This window comes from Jaculus jaculus, chromosome 2 (genome assembly GCF_020740685.1).
Source record: "Jaculus jaculus isolate mJacJac1 chromosome 2, mJacJac1.mat.Y.cur, whole genome shotgun sequence".
NCBI lineage: Eukaryota > Metazoa > Chordata > Mammalia > Rodentia > Dipodidae > Jaculus > Jaculus jaculus.
Genome location: NC_059103.1, coordinates 122,482,951 through 122,493,874, shown reverse-complemented (window position 1 = coordinate 122,493,874; position 10,924 = coordinate 122,482,951). Strand labels below are relative to the sequence as shown.

The window sequence follows — 10,924 nt, the reverse complement described above, 5'->3', positions numbered from 1 at the left end:
ATTTTCCCCAAATAGGGAAAGAGATGCCAATACAGATACAGGAAGCCTTTAGAACATCAAACAGACAAATCCAGGAAAGAACCTCTCCATGCCCTATCATAATTAAGGTACTAAACACACAAACCAAAGAAAATATATTGAAAGTAGTTAGAGAGAAACATCAAGTCACTTATAAAGGCAAGCCTATTAGGATAACAGCAGATTACTCATCACAAACTTTAAAAGCCAGAAGGGTTTGGAATGATGCATTACAGGTTTTGAAAGATAACTGTCAACCAAGATTACTTTATCCAGAAAAGTTATTCATCCAAATTGATGGAGAAATAAGGATATTCCACAACAAAAATAGGCTAAAGAACCAGGCTACAGAAAATACTTGAAGCGATCCTTCATGTTGAAGAGAAAGGAGAGCACACACATGAAGAAACAGGAAGAAATAAACTGTACTCAAATAAGAGTTGATATAAGAGAGTAAAAGAAAAACAGGAAGAACTAACACCAATGCTTCTCAAACTTTTGCATAAAATATAAAGGGAAAGAATCCTACCAAACTCCTTCTACAAAGCCAGTATCACTCTGACACCAAAACCAAAGAACAGAAAAGGAAGATTACAGACCAACCTCCCTCATGAACATAGTTGCAAAAATTCTCAATAAAATATTGGCAAACAGAATACACGAATTTATCAAAAAGATCATTCACAGGGCTGGAGAGATGGCTTAGTGGTTAAGCGCTTGCCTGTGAAGCCTAAGGACCCCAGTTCAATGCTCGATTGCTCAGGACCCACTTAAGCCAAATGCATGAGGTGTTCATGCATCTGGAGTTCATTTGCAGTGGCTGTAGGCCCTGCCGTGCCCATATTCTCTCTCTCTTTCTCTCTCTCTCACTCTCTCTCCTTTCTTTCTCTGTCTGTCTGTTGCTCTCAAATAAATAAAAACAAACAAACAAACAAATATTCACACTGCCTGACCAAGTAGGGTTTACCCCAGAGATGCAGGGATGGTTCGACATATGTAAATCAATAAATGGCTATATACTGTAAGATTATGAATCCTATGATCATTATTTTTGCAGAATCAAGACAAATAATGGATATGGTAGTACACATTCACAGACGAATTTTCAATTTTTAGGGAGATCTTTTTCTTCACGTCAGTATCATTTTGGGTAGCACAGACTGGCCTCAAACTCATGATCCTCCTACTAAGCATACACACATGTATACACCACGTACAATACAAGTGAGAAACATGAAAGTAAGTAAATAAGAATGTATTTTAACTGAGATAACTGTACACGATGAAATTTAAAAATAATCAAAAATTAATATCCTTTGATGCTACCACCCTCACAATTGAGTTATTATTCTGCTTCAATTACTTACAAAAGTCTTTTATATGTGTGCTAATTAATTTTTCTCATTGCTGTGACAAAATACCTGACAAAAGGGTTTATATGAAAGGCTATAAGTCCACCGTGATGGTGTCATGAGTGTGAAGCAGCTGGTGACACAGTATCTGCTGTCAGGTCAGGGAGGACAATGTAGCACTCAGTACCCTATTCAGTCCTGGATGCCAGCCCAGGCAAAATGCCACTTTCCCTCCCTCAGTGAAACCTCTCTGCGACTGCCTTTATAGCTATGCCCAGAGGCATGTGTCCTAGGTGATTCTAATTCCAGTAAAGTTGTTAACCATCTTAACCATCAAGACTCATCCCCTTGCCAATTTGACACCCAAGTATATGCCTTACAATGTAACATTCAACTTTTGCCCTATAAAGGTGTATTTTTTATCTCATATTGTAAATGCATTTAGCACATCTTTAAAAGTACCTATAGTCTTAAACAGTTCCAAATGTTCAAAAGTATAGCCTTTTGAGACACAAAACAAACTCTTAATTGTGGGACCCTGTAAAATCAAAGTCATTACAAACTTCCAATTCACAGTAGTACAAACTAAGCATTCCCATTTGCAAGTGAGGAATAGAAAGTAAGGAAAATCACATGAAAGCAAAATCAAAATCCAGCATGGCAAACATCATATCCTGCAGTTCTGTGTGTAACACTGGGCCTCAGGAAAATAGTCTTTGGGCTTCCATGGCTGTAGGTAGCCTCACGTGCTGATGCTTGCAGCACATATAGCTTCTCCCTCTGAAGCACCACGAAGGAGATGTCCCACAGGCTTGCTATCATAATATCCTGGGGTTTCTATGGCAATTGAGGCTTCATCTTCCCAGCTTCATGCAATAGCTTCTTGGCTCCTCCTTATAGGGATTCTGACACTTGCACTTATTGCCTTGGCCTTAGCAACATTTCTTGGTAGAAGCCCCAAGACCCCCTTATTCTTGGATCTTTCATGCCTGCAAAGCCAATACCTCAGAGAAAATTCTGCCAAGTTACGTTGTTGCTAGATGTAACCTGGCCCCTTAGAGAACAACCTCCGTGATCTCTGTTTGCCTTCAAGGCTAAGCCTGGGGAAACACTTCCCTGGGAGATTGTTTTCCAGCAGTTAATTCCTGCAGTAGCATGCTCAGTTTAGTCTCTCTCCCTTTAAATTAACTTTCTTTTTCACAAGTTTGAATCTTTGATAGGTGGGGTGCTGCCCTCAGGGCACCCTTCCTGCTGTCCCAGTGCAAAAAAAAACAAAAAAACCCTTTAAAGGTTCCAATTAGTTTAAACAATTACAGGAGCTTTGTGTGTGACCACTTTGTCCTCAGCTTAAACTGGTTCCCACACCTTTCCTCACCAACCTTCACTTTCTATATCTTTCTGCTCCACTTGCTGCTGCTCTTTCTTACTACAGATCTGGAAAATACCAGTGAACAGCAACCATGCATGCCACAGTTTGTATTCTGTGATGTCGTAAAATGTTCTCTGCCAAATAAATTAGTTTCTTGCTTTTTTTTTTTAAGATTTGTTTTTATTTATTTATTAGAGACAGAGAGAGAGAGAGAGAATAGGCATTCCAGGGCCTCCTGCCTCTGCAAATGAACTCCAGACTCATGTGCCACCATGTGCATCTGGCTTACGTGGGACCTGAAGAATCAAGCCTGGGTCCTTAGGCTTCACAGGCATGTGCCTTAACTGCTAAGCCATCTCTCCAGCCCTAGTCTCTTGCTTTTAATGTAGTCTTAATCCAATTTTTTAGGACATGAGCAAAATGCAGTTCAATTATTTGGCATAGCGCAACATGAATGACAGAGCTCAGTTCCCAATAGAGTCTTTGTTTCCCTCAGAAACCTAGGGAAGCTGGCATCTGCTGCCTTCATTTCTAGAGCATTTCTGGTCTTACATTCTGAATGCCAGAATGTCTACTAAGCATTGCTTACAGCATTCTGGGGCTTCTCTAAATGCAGCTCCAATGTCTTTCAAGTTCCTCCCACAAACTAGTTTCAAAAATTTACAAACTACATCATCAGGACTATCACAGAAATGACATCACTCCTAGGAGCAGTTTTCTATATTAGTTATTTTTCTTACTGACAAAATACCTGATAAAAGCAACTTAAGGAGGAAAGGGTTTAGGGAAAGGCACCGTGGCAGGAGCATACGGCAGTTGTTCACATAGCATCTAGGACCCACAGCCAGGTACTAAGCATAGAAGAATGCTAGCACTCTGCTCCCTTCCTTTCTACCCAGTCTAGGACCTGGCCCCTGAAATGGTGCTGTCCACATTCAAGACGCTTTTTCTCCTCAGCTAAATTTCTCTGGAACTGCAAAAGGACAAGAGGTACACAAAATTAATCAGTACTGATCAAGACATTGTTCTATCCATTATTAGCTCTGATTGTTTTGCGGTTGTCCAACAAGAACATGGTGTGGTGGCTCAATCCATTAATCCTAGCACTAGGGAGGCTGAGGTTGGAGGATTGCCAGGAGTTTGAGGCCAGCCTTGAATCTGCTCTTACAGTGTCCTTTTTGCTAGAGGCTAGAAAAGGATCTGGCCTCTCCTTATCTCTTGCTGCCTGTAAGAGTTCCCAAGATCTGTTTTTCCTTAAACTCAACCAGAGTCCCTCCCTAGGAAAGAGTTCTTCCCAGAATTAAGATTTCTGAAAGGATTAAACTTGAAGCTGGCACCAGGGCTGGTTAGCTCAGCCACCATCCAGAACTTAGAAAAGGCACTAATATGGGTCTCTAGATGGATTTTATCTTGCTCCTGTCTTCTCAAGGGCAGGCACTCCCTCTACTCATTCTTCTTTCCTTATCTTAATCTAATAATATCTCTCTAGAATTTACCCCTGGGTCTGTGCACTTCAATCATTTGAATTTATATGACAAGAATTCAGAAACACCACAAAATTCCCATATATTAGTGGTGCATTTTCATATAATATTGGTGCACTGGCAGAAGAATTCCAATTCCTGTATAACTGTCATTTGTATTAGGGAACATCAGAGTAGCTACAAGATGATCTATTCCAGAATGTAGCCTATCCATAATACAAAATTAGTTGATAATACTTATATTGAAGGTAATCTGTCCTGTGAGGCTATGCTGTTCCTGGTATTCAAAATAACTGTTTAGTTTAGGACAGTGACTTGTCTCTGTGCCTTCAGCTTTGAAGGGAAATGAGATACATTAGGTAGCAGTCAATCCTTATTGATTATCATGGGTATGCAGAGTTGTATAGGAATCTGACCCAAAGTAAAATAAATATACATAATGATGACAGAGATGCCAAGCTTTCATCTCTTAGTTACCTAGTATGCCCAAATGAAGAGTCCGTATTCTACAGCAAAAGTAGTTGCTGGGTGCCTATTAGAACAAGACTGTTAGAGCCCAGATATCCCAGAGTATGAGCCAAAAATAGGACCTAATGGTCAAAAAGTGAGATAGATGAAATTGATGTTTGAAAGGGTTATTTTAAAATTATGAAATGGGGATAAAATAAGATAAAGGGGCTGGAGAGACTGCTTAGTGGTTAAGTTGCTTGCCTACAAAATCTAAGGACCCGGGTTTGATTCCCCAGAAACCATGTAAGCCAGACACACATGGTGGCGCATGCCTCTGGAGTTTGTTTGCAGTGGCTCTTTCCCATTCTCTTTCTCACAAATAAATACTTAAAAAAGATAAAGTTGTTGGTATCAAACTAGAGTCACTTTTGTCAGCCTAACAAAATAGAGTTGAGACCTTTTTTACCCAAATACTTGAAACAGGTCTTGGAGAGATTCCTGCACATCCCACCACATACACCTGCAACAACAGGACAACAGGATTTACAGGAACCCTCAACAGATAAACAGATAAGCTTGTCATACAAGAACATTTGCCTAACAAAAATCAAATACAGTCTATCTCATGGCAAAAAGTTCAAAAAAAATAATATGTCTCATGAGGAATCCTGCATAGTATAAGCATTCAGGAATTCTTGGATTTATTAGTTGAATAATGTGAGCTTTGTGTTCTCAGAGCAGTACTTCTCAATGCTGAATGTTGGTATGAGTCATCTAGGAAGCTTTTTAAGATGTAAATTCTGAGTTAGTGTTTGCTGGAGTTCTCCATTGAAAGCACAGGTTACGCCTGCCTGATATTCTCCTGGGGACCTCTTCAAGCAAAGCCTGAGGGAGCTGAAGAACTGAATGCCTGCCCGCCAAGGTGGGGCAACATTTGACTTATCAAAAGCTAATTAGAGGTTGCCATGGTAGCATACACCTGTAATCCAAGAAGCAAAGACAGGAGGATCTACTGAAGATGAGCCTTGGCTACATGGTGGTGTTGATGCAGGATTTGGGGGTATAGGGGCCCCAAAGAATTTATCAACCCCAAGTTTTGGGTTCTGTCTTACCTTTAATAAAGAATTAATAAAGACAAACTCAATAAGGATAAATTATGAATTATTAAGTTTATTTAGGGGAAATCACAAATTGTGGGACTTATTTAAGGGAGAAATCACAAATTGTGGGATTTAGGAAACATGCTCCCATGTGAAAATACTGGATAGTTAAGAAGGCTCCCTTAAGAGAAATTGAGGTTTTGGGGAGAAAAACTATAGTAAAATCACAAACATGCAGAGGATAGAATTTAAATATATAGGGCTGGAGAGATGGCTTAGTGGTTAAGGCACTTGTCTGCAAAGCCAAAGCACCCAGATTCAATTCCCCAGGATCCACATAAGCTAGATGCATAAGGTGGCTAGAGGCCTTGGTGTGCCCATTCCCTCTTGGTGTGTCTCGCTATTTCTCTCTGAAGTAAACAAATAAATAAAAATAAAATACTTTAAAAAATAATTTAGATATATATGTAAGGAGACAGAAAGACCACACATAGCATCTGCCATGTGCTTTCCTGTGAAGGGACATTAAGAATGCAAACGGTGAGACTCAAGGAAGAATAAGAAGGAAAAATATCAAAGTAGAGACCAAGAAATTCAGAGGAGAAATGAGTAATGAAGAGACTGGTACTCATGGTTACCCCAACTTTAAGGAAATTGCACAGGTTAATAGGTGTGGAGTTAGTGAGAGCACACCTAGGTGGTAGATCAGAGACCAGAGGAAAATCATGTATGTAATCAATGTGAGAAGTTACTCCAGGCTGGAAAGCAGAGAAATACAGAAAAGTTCTCTCAGACCCAGAAACTCTATTATGTACACACACACACACACACACACACACACACACACACACACACACACACAGAGGCTGGGTAGGAGGTAAAGCAACTCACTTGTATCCAAGTAGAAATGAGAGGGAATCCAGAGAGAGATACATACATGGTAGCTCATACCAAGAGAGAGGGAGGTAAATAGAAGGCCATAACCTTTACAGAATCAGATTCAGGCATGCAAGGGAAGACCTGATTGGTTCACAGATTTGTAGTGAAGACCCCAGGGCCAGCCCAGCTGAACCATCCCATCCAGGTAGGGCATTAGACTGTGGACAGAAGGGGTTGCTGTAGGTCAGTTTCTACCAGACATGCATGAGCTCCATTTCTGCCAAGCATTCCATTTATTTCCAGGGTGGGGTGGCAAGGCATCTCCTGGTTCTCTTTGGGCCTCAATCTCAAACTGAAGGGGTCTAAAAGAAACTAGCTTTCTCCTAGCCTTCTTCACTGAAGCAGGCAGTTTTGGGGGTTATCTCAGCAATCTAGGACCCCATCTCCATCAAGCTACACACATGACCCTCTCTAAGCAACATGTCTTGGCATCTCCCCTTTGTGGTTAGTCTGCGGTCAAACACATCTTGGAACTAGAAGCAGGGATCTGATCCAGCCTGTGTTTTCAACATGAACTTTTAAAGAAAATCTCTTGTTTACCATTCCATGCCTATGCATGATTGGGCATGTATATGATTCAAGTCAGATGCATCATGGGAAAAGATATGTACAGTGACCAAAGGCTTATTAACCAAGTCTGTCAATCCAAACAGAAAACTGGGCTGGAGAGGTGGCTTAGTGATTAAGCACTTGCCTGTGAAGCCTAAAGACCCCAGTTCGAGGCTTGATTCCCCAGGACCCATGTTAGCCAGATGCACAAGGGGGCGCACGTGTCTGGAGTTTGTTTGCAGTGGCTGAAGGCCCTGGTGTGCCCATTCTCTTTCTCTCTCTATCTCTATTTCTCTCTATCTGCCTCTTTCTTTTTCTGTCACTTTTAAATAAATAAGTAAATAAATAGAAAACTATCTGTATTTTGGCCCTAGCAACCAACTCTTCCTGTTAGAGCCATAAAAGCTTCCAGAATTAAGCTGAGGCTCTGAGCAATCTTGCTTGAGTGTGGTGTTCTATTTCAGTGCATTTATCCTGAGCTTTTTGCTTCTCTTTAGTACAAAATTCCTTGTCATTTTGCTACTTATGTATGCATTTTCAATTGGTTGAACAAAATGACAAAAACCTGGAAGCTCCCAGACAATGACCACTGTAACTGTGGGACCTGATTTTTTAAAAATTAATAAAATTAATCTTGAATGATACCACTAAGGTATCCTAAACTAGGACCTTTTGGGTTGGTTACATCTGATTCTCTTAAGTCACTTCTATTTTAGTCAAAATTACAAATTCAAGTTTGTCCCTAACCTAAACCCTGCCCAATAATATCTTCCTTGTACCACATTCTCCTCTTCTTCACCCCTCACTTTTATCTGAAGATGGCGATGGGCAAACAGTTGAGAAGCCTTTCTCCATCCCCTCAGACCATGGCTCACATCTATAGAGCATCTGAAATCAAGGGTGGGGCCAGAAACAAAGCCAGTGGTCTAGCACAGCCTGAGTCTCAAACTTCACTTCTGTGACCTGTCACCTCGCTCTAGTTCTGAGGAAGGATGAGCAAGTGGCTTCTTCAAAAGGAAGAGGATCGTGAAATGTAATAAGAAAACTAGAAGACCTACCTCACAATGAAGGAAAGTAAACAGAAATGGTGAGTAAGTGAACCATGAGATCCTGATCTAAATCCTGCTCCTGGAGAGACAGGATGAAGTGGTAACATGGCACGAAGCAAATGCCCCAAGACACAGAGAGGACCCCAACGTTATGACTGTCATAATGAGACCTTCCCATCCTATCCCATTTGTCCTCCTGACCCCAGTAATGTCTTAAAGCTTTAGGCATATGAAAAGGAAGCTTCCAGAAGAGTTCAATGTCATAGAAAAGTAAAAAGAAAAAAGAAGATAAAAGCCAAACTGGAGCAGTTTGTATTTCATGTTTGTGGACTAGATTTTGGTGTTGTTACTGTTTTTCGTTGGTTGGTTGGTTGGTTGATTTATTTCTTTTGCTTCGTCTTGTTTTTGTAGTGCTAGAGATAGACCCTTGGCCTCACATGCCCTCTACCATGGTATTATCACAGCCGGTCCACAGACTTTTCAAGGAAAACCTCCTGGATATAAAGACATAGAGAACAACATGGTAAGTGATGAGTGAAAGTCAGAGATGTTTAGGTCAAGACTTAGCAATGAGTAAATGTGTGTGGAGAGGGAGTGAAAAACATGCAGATCAAATATGATGAGTAAAAGACATACACCATCACCTCCAGAGAGAGTTTCAAACATAGCCAGGGCTCCAAACTTCAGCAGTCTTTATCTGCTTTGAAGCATGATGTTTATTGAGCATAAGAAGACAACCTTGACTTAGCAGGCTTTTCAGGTTAAAGGATTTTGGTTAATCCTGGCCAGGTGTCTGTTCTTGAAACACTTTGAATTCTGGGCAGTTACTTAACCTCATTATAATTGAAAGCATGTTGCTAGGTAACAACATCCAGCGCCTCTTCTGATCCCTACATCAAGATATCCGTGCCAAAAAGCATGTAAGCTAATTTGAAGGGTAGAGAACCGATGGGCTCTCATAAAAACGGTATTCAGTTTTCACTTGTGGAGCTCGATCTGCACGAGCAAAATGAGGTATTAGCCACAGAAGCAGACCACCCACATTCCTAGTCCTCAGTAATTGTTCCTGAGTGCTGGGTCTTGAACCCAGGACCTCACACATGCTGGGCAAGCACTCTCCTGATGAACTGGACCCTCTACTCACTTCTTAAATTCTATTTCGATACAGGATCCGGACAAATGTTGCCAGGTTGGCTTCAAATTATCAGTTCTCCTGCCTCAGGCTCCTGAGATTAGAGTTATGTACCACTGTACTCGGATTCTTAGAGATCTCTGTTACGTATAGGGAATGAAACAGGTCTCTCTCATAGAGTGACTAATAGTCTCTCTTATTTGTTGTTTATTGTTGTTGTGCATTTGTTTGTTTGGAAGTGGGTTGGATTTTTCTTGAAAAGAGATCTCACTCTACAGATTAGGCCAGCCTGGAGTACACAGTAATGCTATCGCCTGTCTTCTACATGCTAGAATTACAGGCACGACCTACCATGCCACAATTTCGTTTGGTTGTATTTATTTAAATATTAATGTTAAATAAACATTTAATTTTTGAGACAGTGTCTCACATAGCCCACGAAAGCCTGGAACTCAATAGGTAGTTAAAGATGACCTTGAACTCCTGATCCTGCTGCCTCCATACCCTGTACATGTATTACGATGTATTATGACATCCACCTTTCTCCTTGAGTTTGTGTGTGTATATCTGTGTGTAGTAGGTTGGCTATGGTGGGCTCAGTTTGTGTATGTGATGTGTGCACATATGTATGCAGACGTGGTACCCTATGCCTTCTTATAGAGGTCAGAGGAGAGAACATTGGGTGTCCTCCTCCATTACGCAGCTGTTTATTTCCTTGAGATGGAGTCTTTTGCCTGAGACCAAGCTTTGAGAATTTCAGAAGCACCAGTGATTCTCTGGTCTCTGCCCCCCAACATGACTAGGATTATGCCATGTTTGGCAATACCTAACTGTATATGAATCTCTGGAAAACCTCAGCAGTCTCAGGCCCACTCTAAACCACTGCTTGCTCAAGAGGCACTTTTAACCACTAAGCCATCTCTCTAGCCCTTTACTTGACTTTTTTAATTTGAAAAAAATATGGAACACCATGGATTTTTATATTATCCTTGCACAGGAGCCATGCTACTCTCTGTATCATTCCAATTTTATTATATATGCTGCTGAAGCTAGTACATCTCATTGATTTTTTTTTTTTTTGAGGAAGATTTACAGAGGTGTGAAATAGCATGTGAGCAGAAAGTAAAATTTATTTTTTCTGCACCTTCTTATAGAAATGTGAGACCAGGGCTGGAGAGATGGCCTAGCGGTTAAGCGCTTGCCTGTGAAGCCTAAGGACCGCGGTTCGAGGCTCGGTTCCCCAGGTCCCACGTTAGCCAGATGCACAAGGGGGCGCACGCGTCTGGAGTTTGTTTGCAGAGGCTGGAAGCCCTGGCGCGCCCATTCTCTCTCTCTCCCTCTATCTGTCTTTCTCTCTGTGTCTGTCGCTCTCAAATAAATAAATAAATAATTTTTTAAAAAAATTAAAAAAAAAAGAAATGTGAGACAAAAGGAAAAATATGTTAGAGTGAGTTGATGCTGTAGGAGACAGTGCAGGGGGTT

At 40.9% G+C, this 10,924-nt stretch overlaps 1 non-coding gene across 1 annotated transcript; it reads right to left on the bottom strand.

The window, feature by feature from the left end:
- Positions 1–10,394: 10,394 nt before the first annotated feature.
- On the bottom strand, positions 10,395–10,498 carry LOC123459055. The gene has a single exon (XR_006635984.1). It is a non-coding gene; the product is annotated as a U6 spliceosomal RNA (small nuclear RNA).
- Between the last annotated feature and the right edge of the window lie 426 nt (positions 10,499–10,924).